Source organism: Haemaphysalis longicornis, unplaced genomic scaffold (genome assembly GCF_048455015.1).
Source record: "Haemaphysalis longicornis isolate Haplotype H1 unplaced genomic scaffold, Haemaphysalis longicornis Haplotype H1 scaffold_1, whole genome shotgun sequence".
NCBI classification, from domain to species: domain Eukaryota; kingdom Metazoa; phylum Arthropoda; class Arachnida; order Ixodida; family Ixodidae; genus Haemaphysalis; species Haemaphysalis longicornis.
Window position 1 is genome coordinate 122,725,416 of NW_027526203.1, and position 10,600 is coordinate 122,736,015.

Below are 10,600 nucleotides of genomic sequence, written 5' to 3' on the forward strand. Positions count from 1 at the left end.
TTAGCAAATATAACCCTCCAAAAGCTTCACAAATGGACTAAAGCATACTCGTTAAAAATAAATACTAAGAAAACCAAAGCGGTGTTATTTTTACCAGCTCAAAGATCTGTTGACAGAAAGCTCAGTTTGTACATCGGATGTGAAAAGATTTGTATAGTCAGTGAAATAAAAACATTAGGCATTGTTTTTTAAGAACATTTAAAATGGAATGCCCATGTCTATCACGTCTGCACTAATTTATCTAGAGCGTGGGGGTGCTTTGTAGGTTACGGCCTGTGGTTACATGAAATATTAAATTTATTCTTTATCATGCTATATTCACAGCTCACATCAATTACTGCAGCCTCGCATGGTTAACCAGTTCCGCCATAAATATTAATAAGCTGCATTTATTTAAGAAAAAGGCCATTCGACATATCGCAACTGTACCATATGACTCTCAGACCAACGAACTATTTCTGCAGTATAATTTGCTTCCTGTCCAATGTATCTACAACTTTAATCTTCTAACAAAGTATAAAAATAGCTTGCAACACAACGGTGCAGCATATCTAAGTCTATGTAGTTTAAGAAAACCGTTGGACGTACCGTACGAAATTAGGGGAAGGAGTACATGGTTCGTGCCGTTTTCAAGAACGAATTATGGCAATGAATGGTTGCAATCCCGAACTGCCCGCCTTTTAAATAACCTAGCCGAGAGTGGCATAGCTATAAATAGTATTTCTAAGTGAAACTTAAGGAAACGTTTACTGCTGAACATAGAACATTTCTAACTGACAATCTATTAAGCGTTGTCTATCGTGGCAACCTTGGTTTAGCCAAAATTACTTGTAATATTTTTCAAGCGTTTTATTGGCATTGTCTTCATTCCCTGCAAACTTTAGCATCTAAAAAGTACCGTACATTGATTTTTTCCCAATATTGTGTGTATTTATTTATGTGGATACTTCTGTAGTGCAGATTTTGATGAGTGTATGCATACCTGTATATAACATGACTTTTTCTTCAAGTTTTGTCTTTTGCTTTTTTTGTGTCTACACAGGTTCCGTACATATCCAATATTTCTCTTTTTATGTACCTGTGTACCCTGTTTTGTTTTGTAACCATTATATGTATGTATGTACCTATGGGTGCCTACATGCGTGTATGTATATCATTTAATAAGTATATTTTACAAACTTTGAGCTATAGTGCGTTTTAATGCTTTCTTTTATGTTTGTATGTAATATCGACTTGTTAAGGCGAGATTATTTTCTTAGGATTATTTCCTGTGCGTATGCTTTAAACTCCTGTTTCTGCTCTGCCACGCCAACCGTAAGGTGCAAACACCTCGTCAAGCTGCAGTTTTGCAGCTTTTTGTGTTTGTCCTCGCATTTCTATGTACGAAATGCTCAATAAAGTTGAAGTTGAAGTTGAAATTAGTTAGGTGAGTGAATGAGCTAATGTGAATTATTGGGACTGGTGTGTTGATTGATTTTGATTAAAAGAATTAGCGGGTCAGTTAAGGCGGATTCGACGGTCGGACCAAACATGATATTTTTGGGGTCCTTGGCATTTGGAAATTTTGCAGCGTTCTCCTTCTCGACCAATCAGGAAATTTTGTCACGCACAAAGTAGCCGCAAAGGTATGTGAAGACCGCCTGAATGCTATAAAAGGTCTTTCTTTATGCCCGTATTGCGCTATTATGTTGTTGCTATATTAAAATTGACATCTCGGACTAAAGTTAATAACTAATTGCCTAATGCATATTGTATATTCATCAAAAAGTTTTCAAAACGTGTGTATATATGAGGGGAGACAGTTGGAAAGAAACTAAACTGCAAGAAAAAAAGGGAGGGACGATCAACTGGTTTGATGCAAGAGCCGCGCGATAGCATTATTCAGTACCTTCTTTTTGTGTTACCGTTCTGCAGCCTCCCACAGGTGTAGCATCTCAGCCGCCGAACACAGCCCCATCGAAGCTGAGGAAGCGGCGATAGCACATGCGCTTAGCCAAAGCGGCATCAAAACTCTCATAACAGACCCTTAGCAGGCGTGGCCCAACTTTGCCAACTGTCGATTGCATGTTACAACACTTCCGTTGTTCAATCAGAGACCACCAACCAGACCAGTCACGATTGTATGGGTGCCAGCTCATACCGGCATCCACGGCAAACAAGATCACCAACCTCGTGGTTCGAGATTTGACTCGCTTAGCCGGCGCTGATGATGCCCGGCCCGAGTGCATGCATCCTGCAGTCACAGACCTGGCCTCTTCCATAGAACGTACTCCTCCCCGCACAAATCGCTACCGATTAACCAGGAAACATTACTCCGGACCCTGTGGGCATACACCTTCCCACACAACGCCAGACTTCACTTCTTTGACGGGACACAACTCTCTCCATTGCGTTGCTTCTGTGGAGAGCCTGGGAACCTCATACACATAGTAGGCGGCTGCGACTAGTGTGCCGTAGATCCATCCAACCTTCACGTTTCCATAGAGAATTGGGAGACAGCCATGGCCAGCTGCGGCCTGGAAGATCAGTTGTTCTTGATGGAAACGGCTGTCGATTCGGCCCCCTCGAATGAGGACGCCTCTCTTAAACATTGCCTCGATTGAATTAAACTTCATTTTCTCTCTCTCTCTCTCTCTACAAGTGATCATTACTGCTGCTTGTGACTTCACTTGGCTATCATCCTTCCTAGAGCCCAATCGCTGTCACCGGTCGCTGAAGGGCCAATTAGCAAGTTCCTATCTTCAGTGGTTCCCTATCCAATGTCGTCCTATACCCGCCGTCCAATGAGTCTTTAGAGCCATTCTTTCTTTCTAACAGCTCTGTTAGAAGATAAAAGATGAGCAGTAGAAAATTTTTCTAAATGCCACCTGCCACGCTTGGCAGTAGGCGCCACATACTCGTCACACTACCATAGAAAACATTTTGCGGGTACAGTTAAATGAGCTCTTCAACACCTTAGATAAACTCGCCGCGGTGGCTCAGTGGCTAAGGCGTAGCGCTGATGAGCACACAGACGCGGTTTAGTTTCCCTGTCGCGGCGGCCGCTTTTCTGATGGAAGCGAAAAGCGAAAACGTCCGTGTGTCCGAAATTTCGTCGCACGTAAAGATCCCCAGGTGGTCAAAATTATTCCGGAGCCCTCCACTATGGCGCGCCTTGTCGTCGGCGTTGCGACGGCGCGTTAAACCCAACAGTAAATAAATAAATAAACACTTTCGAAAACGCTTTCAATCTTCTTCGCATCTGGAAGCACTGCGAAAACTATAGTTATTGCCAGCACAGAGCAACAGTGCGTGATTTGCTCGTCGCTGCGGATACACCTTCCGTTTCTGCTTCGCTTTTGTGCCTTTTTTTAGATGGCCATCAAATGCGTTCTATTCTGCAACTTAAGGAAAGCCGGCAAACAGCCGCTACACCGCTGTAATGACGTCATTCAGCGGTCGAAGAACGCGAAGACCGGGAAGGAGAGCAAAATATTTCTGAGCAAGTTTCTATTTATCTGACGAGGAGAGAACAGTAATTTTTGGCTGAGGCACATTGCGACCCCATAGTATAATGCGTTGGTTGACTACTTTCTGCAAGCACTCAAGATTTAGACAAAAGTTGAAAACGTGTTGCAGGGTCGCTTTAGTTTGGCGAAGACAAAAGATTTGGACAAAGAAACCTTCATTATGAATTTGTTGTTATTCCGATTTGATAAGGAAACGAAAAACGAGCACAAAAAATTAACAGAAAAAAACACGCCTGCTTTTTTTTTCTTCGAACCCGTTTGAACCCGTTTGAACCGGTTCGAACGGGTTCGAACCGGTTCGAACCGGAACGGAATGTTGCTCTGGAACTGAACCCGAACCGAACCCGAAAGGCTTGAACCCGAACCCGAACCGAACCCGAAAAAAATCCGGTTCGACACCCTGATTTGTGCAGACAGGACTGTCTAGTCTAATGATTGTTTGTTCCCCGTTAGGGAAAGATGTAGTGGCCCGCAGAAGCACCAGGTGCCGCCATATTATCCGTCGATGCCAACATGTGGTACCACCTCTTTAATATGCGTACGCGCGCGCGCGCGCACACACACACACACACACACGATGTGCAGTGCAGTGTATCTGTACAGCCGACATAACTACTTATGCTTACGAACAACCATAGTCCATAGCAGTCATGAAACACTCTAACGCCAGCGCATTTGATTACCTGAACAATATTCGCGCTCATTCATACTGCTTTGTTTGTAAGATACGCAGTCTCAGACGATTGTGTACAGGATAAAAACCCATCGTTGCTCTGATTGTACTACCACCCAGAGCAACCTGCGAAACCACTCCGTAAAGGATACCTTCCGTTGTCAGTAGAGTGAACTAGAATGAGTTGTAACACCAGCTACCTAGGCCTCACGTTTAACGTCGGGTGAGCCCATGTTCACAGCCAGAAAAAGAACCCTTGTAGCTTGTCACCACTGCTGTCGTAGAACAAAGCCACTCAAATTCCATCAGGGAGATTTTACACACACAACACACCACCAACAAATGAAGCCAGGACGTTCTCGGCAGGAGATAGGTGACGACGCTACGAGTAAAAACAGCCCACCACGACTTCCTCACGTACAAATGACGACTTGGCAAGACACACACGGCGCAGACGACTTTAGAGCCTTATGATGCACTACATTCGTAACAGTTCCTACACAAACTTCGTGGACAAATCGCACACATCAAAAAACGCCATTGTTTCTTTTTTTTTTAAGGGTGCTTTCTACCACTAGTAGGCGCTCGTGGCGCATCCGCCCCACTTTCGTTAATGTATGAAACGTTTTGATGCAAATGCTTACACGCGCAGCAATATTTTAACTTTTTATGATTATCCTTATTACTACCTAATGCATAGACGGCTTCTGCGTAATTGTTTTTTGTTTTTTATTTTTGTGTGATGTCACAGGAAGTTTTGGCGTTACAGCGTTTTGGAGACGGAAACACGCTGTGCACTATCGCACATTTGGAAACTAGTCATACTAACTTTTTACGCGTTATTTTTATCTCCACCTAAAGATATTCTAAAGCCTAATGTCGCACATTTTTTGTGGCGTACATATTTTCTCCATACAACGTTATTTCAGAACTTCCATAGATCGAATTTGTACACCGGGCGTATTTCAGAAGGGAGTTCTCTTTTATCTACTCTTTCTGCATTTTGTGAGCTGTATTAATTTGTACCTGTTTTGGCCTCCTACAGCTATGTTATCTGTGAGATGTATCATTTTTTTAGGTGCATTTGTTACCTGGGCAGTTCGCACCAGTTTATTTTACCGATTCTAGTCACACTCATACGTTTGCGCTGTATTCAAGGTAGAAAAAAGTCAAGACTGAATAAAACCAGTGTTTCAGAGTGCACTTTCTGGTGGCCACACTTCCTAAAGGAATCATTGCAGGTATATGTGACACTGTTCAAAGTCACCGCTGATATGCTTGAACGTGGACGAATGTGACTAGGTAAGGTGTGTGCGATTAACACCAAGTGCAGTGAACAAAAAAAGAGCGGTTTATTTGGTAAAAAACTACAAGGCAAGGAACGGCATACTGCGATTGCAACGTGGCTACATCTTCATGAGCACAGATCATAAATAAGCGGCCACAAATTACCATAAATTGTGTTTTTATGCCACAATGTGATCAGAGTGTACAACAAGAAACACTACAATTTAGACCACAAGTCTTAACAACATGCAAATCATAATACTGTCATCTACCTGCACAGCGTGTAGATCAAACAGGGTAGCGTTTGCGTTTAAATTGTGTGTAACCAAAGAACACCATTACACTTTTACCGAGAGCCACAATCTGAAACAAAAGTGTCTTTGCTAGACAGGCTACTACATACAGCATCACAATGTAATGTGCTACTACATGTATTGTGCCTCTGAAATATTCACGCACATGGTACCTCTGTGCCCACGGAGATGGCAGAGAAAGTCCGTTGCAGTATGATTGCCTTCAGCAGCATACGATAACACAACTGCTTCTACGCTTTCCTCACGCACTATGCTTATCTGAAAAATTGTCATGTAAGAAAACTCCTTGGACCATATGAAACTAGTACCAGCGTATGACAAAAATTTACAATGTGGCCTGGCAAGAAGCCATATTGAGGCTATCCAGAAGAGTTTTCTCAACATGAAAAAATGTATACCTAGGCAACATACCAGCACTAAAGCTAAATTGAGACGTATCCGAACAAACCACGAAGTTCTGGATAGATGAACATAGCGAAAACAAAACATGCAGTCATGGTATGTGTGTGGGGTGCATGAAGTGACAGCAGGAGAGGGCGACGAGGAAGTACGCGTGCTTTCGAATACAAGAATGGTGCACGAGCTGTGGCACAGTGCTCATTCCTAGCATCACAAACATACACACATATATATACATCGTGCTACAAATGGGTCGATGCCGATTTTGTCCTTTCATGTATAGCCGAACAACATGGAAGCACAGGAGACAGTGCGAGCACGAGGAGGGTGTGTTCTCATGGTCCCTCCACTTTGAGTGGCAAAATGCACAACTGTTCTACTTATCAGAATTTTACTATGCATGTGAACTGAGATATTAGACCATGATAGTTAATTCTGGTTTGCATTGCTGCACATGACGGTAATGAAAAGAGAAGGTAATGAAATCTGTAGACTTAACTTTGATGACCTTGTGTATCCATTGACTACTCACGAAAAAAGATTTCAGTGCAGATTACAGAACCCCAGGTAGTCGCGGTTTCCAGAGCTTCCACCCACTATGGCACGCCTGAAATTGTGGTACTCCACATGCTAAATTCCAGAATCAACTACCAGATGTGCGTGTGTGGGTGCATGCACACATACATGTAGTACCGTAATACTACTCCACACTGTGAAGGTAGACGACCAACAGAGCTGTGGTAGACAAGCTGGTTGAAGAAACTTTTTATGCAACCCTTGCTGGAACCACGCTCAGCGTCTTTGATGGACAGGCAAAAGCAATGGAAGAGTGCAAAGACGCACGTAATGGTGGAGGGATCTTGAAAATTTACACCTAATATACACGGGCTTGTAGCATTCTGCCTGCATAATAATGCAGTCGCCCCAAAAAAAGGTGTTATGGAACGGGGTATCCAGGGGGTGGGGAAGCTGGCTTGTAACCGCTCCGCTGTAAGGTTTAATACATACCGATTCTGTACCCAGCTTAACTTTGTGGTGCATCTGCTTGTCTGGCAAAATGAATTCATGCAGCATTTATAGAAATCTATGCGGCGCCAAGATTAAGGACGACAGATTTGTGATGCCCGAGGCTATTTGTCGTAAGTAGACCCACCATGTTCCATGGAATTCTCGTCGACAATACCTTAAATATCTTCATGTATTGTATTGCACGCTCTACGTGGGCTCTCGCAGATGCAACTTTTTGTTTCCGAAGTGCGTCGCCCTTCGACATCTTCTTTTGTTTCTTGTATGGAGGCCTGATCAACTCAATTAAATGGTCAACGCAAACATCCTTAATCAAAATGCCGCGGATCTCCATATAGGCATCGGATATGGGATCCAGTTCTTTGATCAGACCGTTTTGCTCAAAAATCGCCTTGTCCGAGGCCCTTCCTCCACATCCTTCACTAATGTGGGCAATAGGACCCACAAGGTGTGACTGTTACCATATACTTGACGGTAAAGCCTTTCTTGTAGTAGGAGTAACTTTGCAATGCACATCGCAAACAGTTGGGCTGACTGATAGAAATTTCAGTGCAGTCAACAATACCAGGCACATTACTGAAATGCTTAAAACAGAGGGGCAAATGCTTAAGAACTTCCTCTTTCGGTGGCACAGCCATAGTTACTTTCAGAATTTCGCACAAAATCTGAACACACTCTGTTATTATATTGCTGCATGTGGTAAGGGAACAGCTGAAGAGGTGGCTTAAGAAGACACTCGAAATGTTGTGCGTTAACTCTATAAGTGTTAGGGCAATTCTTTCTTTTGCTTTTCCACCCAAGTGGTGCCTTTCTGAGAGAGGTGGATCTTTTCATAGCAAGTCACAAGACCATTCACAAGGTCCGTTGAAGGCCAGCCACTGAACGTGTTGATGTTGCTGCTATTTATAGCATCGACAAATTAAGCATCGATAAATTAAGAAATTGTCCGAAAACAGGCGAACAATGAGCTTTTTGTCAATTCTATCTGCATTTTGTCATTGCTATCATTGATATAACACAAAAATAATACGCGGCCGAGTGCACTTTTTTGCGGTACACCCGACTTGACGTCTAAATGAGTTGACTTCTCTCCCTTAATTTCGACATATTCCGTTCTTCTCGTGACATATGGTTTAATCCTGTTAACGGGGTTCTTAGTAGCTCCCAAGTGAGTAGGTTTCATTAAAAGTTTAGCGTGCGGGACGAGATGAAATGCCTTCAATAAATCCGAGTAAACTGCACCTACTAGACCTGATTCGTTTAGTACGCTTGCGAAATCATGAATCGTCGGGAAGAGCTGCGTTACTGTTGACAATTGGCGTCTGAAGCCATACTCGGGTGCTATTCTAGAAGGCCCGAGTTTGAGCGAAACTAGGGTAAGGCGGAGCAGTGATGATAATAATAAGCTCATGATAATATTTAGGGGCAGAGTTAAAACACTTTTAAAATGCTATTCATGCTATTTGCTGATTAGTGAGGTGACGTAATTGGTCCTGGGCAGCGCACTCCAAGGACGCACCACTAGAGCGTGGCGCACCTTTTAGAGCGTTCTCTCGTTCCACTGCTGCACTGATTTCTACTCGGGGCAAGCAAATCTAACTACTTTATTTTATTGTACTTTTACTTTATTAATCTGTATTTCCCTACAAAGTTCATTTTATTTTTATTCCAAGCCTTCATATGAGCTTTTTGCTTGAAATTCTTTCTCCTAAGCTGTAAATTCTGCCGTCGGGGGCAGACAGTGCAATCACGTGACTATGGCCGATTGGCAAAAAAGGAAAGCGGGTGCTAGAAGCGCGACACATTCAAAACAGTTGCTGCTCGTATTACGTTATCGGAACCTCCCGCTTTTCGACACAAAATTTTCTCGGCGCGGGCCAGTCTGCCCACGGGCTTTTAAGGCGAAAGCCTGGCGATACGTATTAGCACCTTCTTTTATAATACATTGTACTTGCACCTTTTTTTTCCTCGCTTTCGTCGCTTTGTCTTTTGGCAGGGAATAATTTAAACGCATTCTGTTCGGCTATTACGTGTTTGCGTCTGTTTCCTCTATTTCATTGGTTCATCTTAGTGTGCAAGCAGACTCTTTTTTTTTTGCGATGGAATGCACGTTGGCATAAAAACAACTTATTTACAAATATACATGGGCACCCGTTTCCCGAAGGAAGTCAAGAAGGAAGCGGTGGTGGGGTCCCCAGAGCCACCCCTGAAGGTCGGGGGGTCTTCGAGGATGGAGGTGTGCCTCTCAGGTGTCGCTTTCTGGCTGAGGCCAGTGAGGGACACGCCCATATGAGATGGTCCAAATCAGCTTGTGCGGCCTCAGCTGTGCAGAAGGGCAGGTGTCGTCGAACGGGACATGGTAGCGTGGTGGCCACGCCCGAGTCACAGTAGGTGAAAGAGCCACTCCAACGCGAAGTCTGCGCAGCAAAACCTCCTCCCAGCGAGTACGTCTACTGGGGAGGTCCGTTCCACACGGGGGGATGAGGGCACGTGTGACGCGACACAGATCATCCTTCCGTTGGAGAAAGTTTTCTATCGGACCGGTTGTTAACATTGCCCGCGGTCGAGGAATGTACGTCAGGTGACAAGGCATATTCGCTGCAATGTGAGCGGGGAGCGTATTCCGCCTAACCCACACCAGCCTGCGAGGGCAGGGGTACGTGTCTAGTAGGCTGTTGATGTCCCTTGAAATAGTACAATTGTTTGATACCTGGGGTAAATCCCGTATAGCCGCGGTGGAGTCCGTATAAAGATGTAGGATGGAACCCACGGGGGCGCGCTGTAGGGCCGGCGTTAGTGCCTGTAGGCCATCCCGGATGGCTGTCAGCTCCGCCATTAGAGAGGGAAGGGTGCGGATGGTTTGGTAGAGGCAAGTTTGAGAGGCGTCAGGATAAACGGGACACTGTATCGCAGTAGATAAAACACCATCCTTGGCACCAGCGTCCACTAAGGCCTCTATCGCATCGTACTGGGTCGCAGCCGTCAGTAGTGATCCTCTCGCACATGCTTTTCCGGTAGTTCGAGTGTGCAGTCTAGTCAGTGGTCAGTTGTGGGTCACCTGGTGATATCGCCACGGCGGCCTGGTTACGGGCGATCAGGTGGAGCAGGTAGGGTACAGCCCATATAGCTAGCCAAGGCCGCTGCTTCCGCAACAAAAGTACGTTTGTGTATGCGGGCTGAGCGACGTTGTTCGACGTGTTCGTCAAGCGCGTTCAGCTGAGCCTCAGCTTGGAGCGATGGTATCGTTGTCATTGCAGGAAGGCAGGTGATGGTGCGCATAACGGCTCTGTGGATAGCCTCAAGTCGGGCCCACTCTGCAGGAACCACCAGACTTCTGCGAGATGCGTTGAATCAGGTGAAGCATCTGTCCTGCTTTTTGTCGGGCAGATCGA

General features: G+C 44.7%; 1 pseudogene; it reads right to left on the bottom strand.

The window, feature by feature from the left end:
* Window positions 1-7,266: 7,266 nt before the first annotated feature.
* LOC144148494 (uncharacterized) lies at window positions 7,267-7,846 on the bottom strand (annotated as a pseudogene).
* Between the last annotated feature and the right edge of the window lie 2,754 nt (window positions 7,847-10,600).